The sequence below is a fragment of the Trachemys scripta genome, chromosome 2 (assembly GCF_013100865.1).
Source record: "Trachemys scripta elegans isolate TJP31775 chromosome 2, CAS_Tse_1.0, whole genome shotgun sequence".
Classification (NCBI taxonomy): domain Eukaryota; kingdom Metazoa; phylum Chordata; order Testudines; family Emydidae; genus Trachemys; species Trachemys scripta.
The window spans coordinates 17806952-17814923 of record NC_048299.1 but is presented as its reverse complement, the minus strand read 5'-3'; positions in this window follow the sequence as shown (position 1 = coordinate 17814923).

Genomic DNA, 7972 nt, shown 5'->3' with positions numbered 1-7972 from the left:
CAGAGGTGAGCTAGGCCCACAAACTACTTGTGATTGAACAGGAAAAGTGCCACAGCAGACTAACAATTGACACTCTGTCTCACCTTAATTCCTCCAGGATACCTAGACACAGCTGTGACCTTGGGTACCAGAGGTCTAGTACTACACACTAGGAGCCTGATCTTCATCCTACTGAACTCAGTGACAAAACTTTCAGGACCTCTGAAGATGATGCAGGCTGTGCCCCTATCTTTGCAGAACTAAAGTATCTGGCCCACAGCCTTACATTGACTAATGTGATGTTGCTGGCTGAGGAATATAACTTTCAAGTGAGGCATATGTATGTAGGGGGGAGGGGGCGCCGCAGAGGAACTCCTAACCCTGGCAGGAAAATGCAGGATTTTGTGCAAATATTCTGAGGTCCAAATCTTGATTCTGCAAGCAAAGCATGAGTAAAAAGTCTTTGCCTATGGGAAATATGTGGGGTGTGGGGGGAAGGGCAGAATCTTCACCTGCACAGCCAGGCTGCAGCTACTATTGTAGCCTATGGGAAGGTGTCGCACATACAGCCTGCTGCATCCCTCACAAGTTTCGGGGCCCACTGGCACTCACCCATCCACTCTGGCTTTATACTGAACAGGAGGGTCCAGTGCCTCTAGGTTGGGGCCACCACATCTCTGGCAGCATTGAAGAGCATCCCTACTGCTGTGGACTCGAATGCAGCTACATTACACCTCTCTAATCCTTAAAGGGGAAGAAATCAACTATTAGTATCCCAGAAATATGCCATGTGGGAGAAGAATTTTCTCCAATAGATTTTCTCCTGCAATGTCAATGTGATGCATCAGTGTCTCTTCAGATGTTCAGATGAGATGAAATCACTATTGTCCAGTTCGTAAAGCAAGACTGTAGAAGAACCTAAACTTTTCAGAAACACTGTTGAGTGGCACAAATAGTGAAGCTATATGCCAGGGATCGGCAACCTTTGGCACGTGGCCTGCCAGGGAAATCTGCTGGTGGGCTGGGACGGTTTGTTTACCTGCAGCATCTGCAGGTTCAGCCAATCGCAGTGCCCATTGGCCGCGGTTCGCTGTACTAGGCCAATGGGGGCTGCGGGAATGGGTGGTCAGCACATCCTTCGGCCCGTGCTAATTCCCGCAGCCCCCACTGGCCTGGCATGGCAAACCGCGGCCCGTGGGACTTGCAATCGGCTGAACCTGCGATCCGCCGAACCTGCGAATGCTGCAGGTAAGCAAACCATCCTGGCCCACCAGTGGATTACCTTGGTGGGCCGCGTGCCAAAGGTGGCCGATCCCTGCTATATGCTTCAGCCACAGAAGGTCTCAATAGCTGTGTAGTGCCAACCATGTGTTCCAGCTGACTATACGAGCGAGCACTCCTTCTGTAGTTAATCTGTTGTATGTCCTGCTCTGGGGATCATGTTATAAAGGTCGATGACACATAGGGCTAGCTTCACAAAGAAGTTTAGTTTAGGCTCCTAACTGCCACATTAGGTGCCTAAGGCCATGTTTACAGTGCTACTTATGTTGGCAAAATGTATGTCACTCAGAGGTGTGAAAAACAAACACACCCACACCCACACACCCCTGGGCGACATAAATTACGCCGGCATAAGTGCTCATGTGCACAGCGCTATGTCAGCGGGAGAGCGCTCTCCTGTCAGCACAGAGCAGCTACACAAGAGATCTTACAGCGGCACAGCTGTACCACTGTAAACTCTTTAGTGTAGACATAGCCTTAGTCTGAAATTTAGATCCTCCAAGTCCTTGCCTAATGCTCTAGGTGCCTATATTTCCTAGGGACCTACGTTTCTGTGGGTGGGCATACACACAGCTGCCTAAGTTCCAACACCGCCAAGCACCTCAGTGCCGAACTTGCACCTAAGCTCTGGCGGGATCCTCAAACTAAGCAATCTCCTGCTTGTGGGACACAATCCTGTGTTTGGAGGCAGCCTAGCTGATCAGGCCATGTGCAGCTGTAGAAGAAGGCAGTATCTCCCCTGCCTACCCTCCAATAGCCCTGTGGTTAGAGCACTCCCATTGCATATGGGAAACCTTGGTTCCAGTCCCTGCTCCAATGGATATTTAAGTCTTTTACAAAAAATAGAACAGCTTCAACAGGAGAGATTGAGAGAATCCCCCCAGCCCCCAATCACGAAGTGTTTAGGGCACTCAGCTGGCAGGGGGGAGCCCCGCCTTTAAGTCCCTGCTTCACAACAGGCATAATGGAGATTTGAACCTGCGTCTTCTACAGTCCCAGGTGAGTGCTGTGACTTTTCGGTTAAGGGGGCAGTAATATCTCCTCTTCATTTTTTTGTGAGAAAGGGATGACCTGACTTTGGTGGCTCCCTCCAGGAGAGGGTGCAGAGCTGTGAACCCCAAGTGGAGATAGGCATGTTCCTCCAGTCCAAGCTTAGGGGCCTAACCCCTTTTGAGAGGTGGCGCTTAGGCCGCATCATCTCCTGGGCAGTTCCCATTGGTTAGTTTAGGCAGCTCCTTGCTCAGCATTCTGGCTTTTGTGAAGCCCCTTTTAGGTGCCCAGTGCACCTCATGCAGCGTATGTGTAAAAGCCTGGGGATTCACAGGGAGCCTGGGTGCCTAGCTCAGAGCTGTGGATTTCATTAGGCAGCAAGGCACCCAAAAGCTAAGCATGGCAAAGCTGAGCCTAAGTCCCCTTTGTTGGTCTAGCCCACGTAGCCGACATTTTCCAACGTCACTTTTAGTGCCGAACCTAAGATGCCTTTTAAGCAGCCTGATTTTTCAGAGGGTGTATGCTTGGTGTGCTTGTGTAACGTATAATAATCACATAGACACACCAATCAGGAAAGGCTTAATCTTAAAAAACTAGCCTCAGTTTAGCTACATGCAGTCAGGGCTGATACATTCTCCAGCATTGGTGAACGAGCAAGTGAGTTCGTCCCTCACTATCACCTCTAACTTAGCCAACTAGCCCTATGCTGTAGCTATCATGTTATTATAAAAGCCTCTTTTAATTCTGGCTCTTCTCCTCTGAAGTACTTACGTGTTTGTTTGGTTAGACAGAAATAGAGTGCTTTTGTCTATTCATAAAATAATGCCAACTGAATTTGTAATGGAAACACGAAGCCCAGCAAGATTTGAATTTACTGGGGATGATTCCCCGTTAACGCATCTGCATCAGATTGGGGTCACTACACTGACCCCAATGGAGTAACACCAGTGTACAACTGGATCCCAGAGTGGAGAATTAGCTCCACATTTTTGAGCACAAAACTTGCTCACTTGCTATCCATTATCTTTAGGTTTTGTTTTCTCTTGAATGTTCAGAGGCTGTATTAGCCAGCAGAGGGAGCCCATACTGTCCCAGGAAGATTTATGAAACAAAGAAATAACATAATCACTAAGACTGCACAGTTCAAAGTGCTTTCCTGGGGTCATATCAAGTTCTACATGTGGTGAGAGACATGCAGGAAATAATTATAAATTCCCAAATGATAGATTCTCTACCTTTTGTTGTTAAGTAGTGAGCGATAGAGGCACTATTTTGCCAGGGCTATCTCCCGGTGGGAGATCTGCAAGCTTTTGCAGGCCCTCTCTGCCCCCAGAGGGGGCTTCCAGCGGTCACAGGGGAGCATGGAATTGGGGCCACTGAGTTCTTTACTTTTAAAAGCAAGACATAACTACTCACTGTTGTTAATAGACGCTCTGTCATGGGAGCCAGAGTGTAAAGATAGACCCCAGATGTAGCTGAGTCAGTTGGTAGTGAAAGCAAAATACACAATTTAGCTAGCGTGTAAAAATATACATGCCGCTTAGTGGTTTTGCTAGATATGGAGGCTTAACTCCCTCATCCTGCCACCACCCACGTGGAGCCCTAGATAGGAGACTTCCATCTTCCCTCACCTTTCCCACCCTAGTTGCCATAGTTGAGAGGAGCTGGAGCCACATGGACTGAAAAGGCAGGAGAAGCAATCTGGCTCTTTCCCCACCCCCAGGGAGCCCTGGAAATAGGATCTTTCTGTCACCTTCCCCTCTGCAATGGAAGGAGTGTCTGGAGGCACGTGGATTGAAATGGCAGGTCCATAGGTATGTTCAGCTACCTCAGCACCATCTGATTATTCGGTCTGTTGCTTAGATCTGTCTTTGTGGAGCATGCAACGTGGACAGAGGGCAGATTGGGTTAGCTATAACTAGCTGGGTAACCTTGACAGGGGTTAGGAGGGTGAATGATTGTTAGTCAGAGGTAACCTAATAGTCAGGCAAAGGCTAAACCCAAGGAAAAAAAAATATATGAACTTTGACCTATGTGACATTTTGGATACCATTGTCTAGGGTGGACTGATATTTCAGATTGTCCTTGGGGACTTTTGTCCTTCAGACATAACACATGCTTTAGACAATGTCCCTGGAAGTTAAAAAGTTGATCGAGATCTGCAAGCCTTTGCTCAGCCCACTAGTCCCATTAAACTCAGTGGGACTCTGGGGGATGAGTAAGATCAGATCCAATCCTATAACGTCAAGCAATGAAGTAACTAGGGTGTCCATTGTGTGGTTGGAAACTGGTTTGAGACATCTTGGCTAAATATGGATTATGATCCGCAGCCTCAAAGGTATTTAGGAACCTAATTCCCATTGATTTAAATACCTTTGAGGATCTGGATCTGTGTGTCTCAGAACTGCAGATCTATCAAGCTCTCCTACAATACTTACAGTGACTTTGTTTATAGTGTAGATGGGGCAGGAAGGAACTCATTTGCAGTGTGCTACCTTTCTTGCATACAGAATTCCATTTGTATCTCTTTTGGATCCCAGTATAAATATAGGTTAGCCAGGGTTGCTTTATGTACCAGGGTACAAAATTACCATGTATTAAGGATGGGTGAAAGGTGTGATCAAATCCAGGAGACATTTGAACCGTTCAAACCAAATACTACATGAGAATGCACCAAGCAATCCACTGAAGACTGAACAGTGAGGATGGAAAGAGGGGGCATCACAAAGACATGGGGGAGAGTAGCAGGGGAGAAAGAGTAGTCTAATGTATGTAAACTACATCCCCCCAACTCACCTGCAACACAAATGCAGCCATCAAAGATAAGAAGGTAGGAGAGTCTTGGGAGGGGTAGGGAGCTCAAAGAGAGACAGCTACCCAAATACTCAAGTCCTGAGTTTTTCTGATTAACATCTGTATCTCCTTAATAGGCCAAACTTCCTGCCAGCCAGGAAACCTGGCAGCTACAAGCACTAAAACTCTGTGTCTTTACACACACTCCAACACAGCATCATTATAATATCTATCCCTCTAGTCCACTCACAGGTACCCTATTTACAAAGAAAGATGGGTAAAAAGATAAGAAAATTATTTTTCTTCCTTCTTTTCAAAATTAAACCCAAACATGGAAATTGGGTTTGGTTCTAATGAAATTTTGCATGGAGGTAAGGTAGGAGAGGAATTGAGGAATGAGGTTTGTCAGTACACCTTTTCTAATTTTCTAATTAATCAGGGAAAATAAAGAAACTCCCATTGCTATTGTTAATATTTGTATTGTGGTCGTGTCTAAAGGCCCCATTCAGGGATCAGCACCCCATTATGTGAGGTGCTACACAAACATATAGCAAGAACATAGTCCTTGTCACAAGGAGCTTACAATCTAACTATGTTTCATTTGGCACACACATTCCCATGTGTGTAACTAAGACCTTGCCAGCAGGTGGATAACGTATCTGCCTAACTGCAGAGGTATTCAAAGGCAGTGGGAGTGAAGAGTATTTTTATGAGAAAACTTACATCTCTGATTCTCTGTCAATATCAAACACATTGCCAGTGCCTAGAGCCTTATTCTGCAATACTCACCTACTGAGAACAGCCCCAATGTCCCACTGACTTCAATGGAGACTACCTGTGGTAGTAAGCATTTCTCTCAGAAGCATTTGCAGGAGGTGCCCTTAATTATCTTTGTCATCCATGAGGGTGCAATACTCTCTTTTTGTTCAAGTAGTATAATATATAGTAGTGAGCCTCATTTTCATGTACTGCTGATTTAATATTTTCATATGCAGTGAGGCACAACTGAGGATTTCAATTTCATTATTCATCTCGGTATGTTCTAAATGCATTCAGGGAATGGTAAAGGAGCCACCTGTGGCTAATTTAACACCTGCAGATTCCCAGGATTATAACCAAAGACTATGTAGCATAGACAGTGGATAGTTCCTGCTGACTCATTCATAGGATGAGTCATTCCACTTCTCATTAGGGTTGAACTTTTCCATTAAAGTTTTATACACACTTCCCTGTCTAACACCATCAATTTTATTGTGGATTAACTTGCACTGGTTCTTTAAGACAAAAACTGACCCCAGCCTTTTCTGTTCCTTGTCAGAAAACCCCAGGAGAGAGCTAGCAGGCTCTATGACCTTCCCACACATTGCTTGGCTATGTGAGGGAGGAGGGTGAAGAGAAGGGAGGCAAATGACAGGCAAGTCTGTGGATATGGAGATCACACTACAGTGTAACTATAAGCAGCACCAGCTGATCCCCTTTAAAAATTATTGCAGAGCTCTTCTATATAAGGGATATTGCTGAGCCTAGTGAGGGTTGAGTAACAAAGCCTTCCTATTATCATCTGTTATTCCCCTTTGAGAACTCAGCAGCAGCAGCTTCTCACCCATGTTGTGGTGTGGAGATGGCTTTCGACTTAGGAAGGCCTGGAAAGAAACTGAACTCTGTGAGTTGGGTTATGTAGAAACGTAGTTAGGCCGCTTGAGTCTGTCAGGAAGCTGGCCTTGGGGAAATTGGGGTTAAAGGTGTCTGAAATAAAGGAACTTATTTGTGATGTAGCTGTCTCAATTTAAGGGTAATTGCACCTGCATTCTCCTCCTCTGTGGTTCACTCCAGGAGAGCTCCATTAGGTCTCCAGCTATCACCTGTCTCAGGGCAGGGACTTTTATCCCACTATCTTCTGACCGGGATTTAAAGCGGCTCAGCTCCCTACCTTCCACTGCAATATCCTCAACAAGCTAGTCTGCCCAAAGACCAGTGTCTGCACTTCGTTTTTGCTCTGTGAACAGTGTATTGCCAGCACTTACAAGTTACCACAGCTCTTTCTGAGCAAGCACATTTATTCTTAAATTCAAAGCATAACAGAGAAAACAATAGACAAACACACACAAAATATTCCAGGAGTCACCCATTAGCCTTATGGGGCCCAAATAGGCCAAAGGCTTTCCACCCCTTCCACAAGGGCAGGGGCCCCCCCTTCAGCAGAAAGCCCTGCTTGCTGAATCAGAAAGAAGGCCCTGAGTAAGTCTAACTGCAGCCTTTTTATGCCAAAAGTCCTTTCATCTGTCAGTCTCTGGAAAATCCAGTTTGAACCGGTATAAGCAAGGGTCTCTGGGGGGTGGGGGATACCTCTGTAGAGGTGTTTAAAACCTAAGTGATTCACCTTAATCATCCCCTGCTAGTTTGGTTCCTTGAGGAGCTGTGATAACCCTCCCCCATGGAATTGAACAGTCATACACACAATCCCTGGCCCTCAGTGATACATAAACTTAATACAGTATGTCTCCCCAGGAATACTGTATGCAGTTACAATATCTGTCACAGCTATGTTTGTAAGATTTTTAAAGGTAGAATTCTTTTATATTGTCATATCATTGCATAAAATGGTGTTAGGCTCAAGCCTACTTCATTTATCTCTACCCCACAGAACAGTAACATACCCTAAAAGTCTCATTTTTTCCACCCTGAGCTCCTCAGTGCTGGCAGTAGGAACAATGTGCATCACTCCTGGCCCAGTCCCCATTCAAAAGGCAGCAGAGGCTTGTTTCCATATAATTGCCCAGAGATTTTATACCCAGAGCATCTGCCCAGCCCACAGATTATGGGGAAAATTATCAGACTCTAGGTTATAATAATCTAACTTGTATTCAAAAATACAACTGAGTTAACTGCAGACTAGTTAATCTGCCCTTGATGTATGCCAAATATGGCA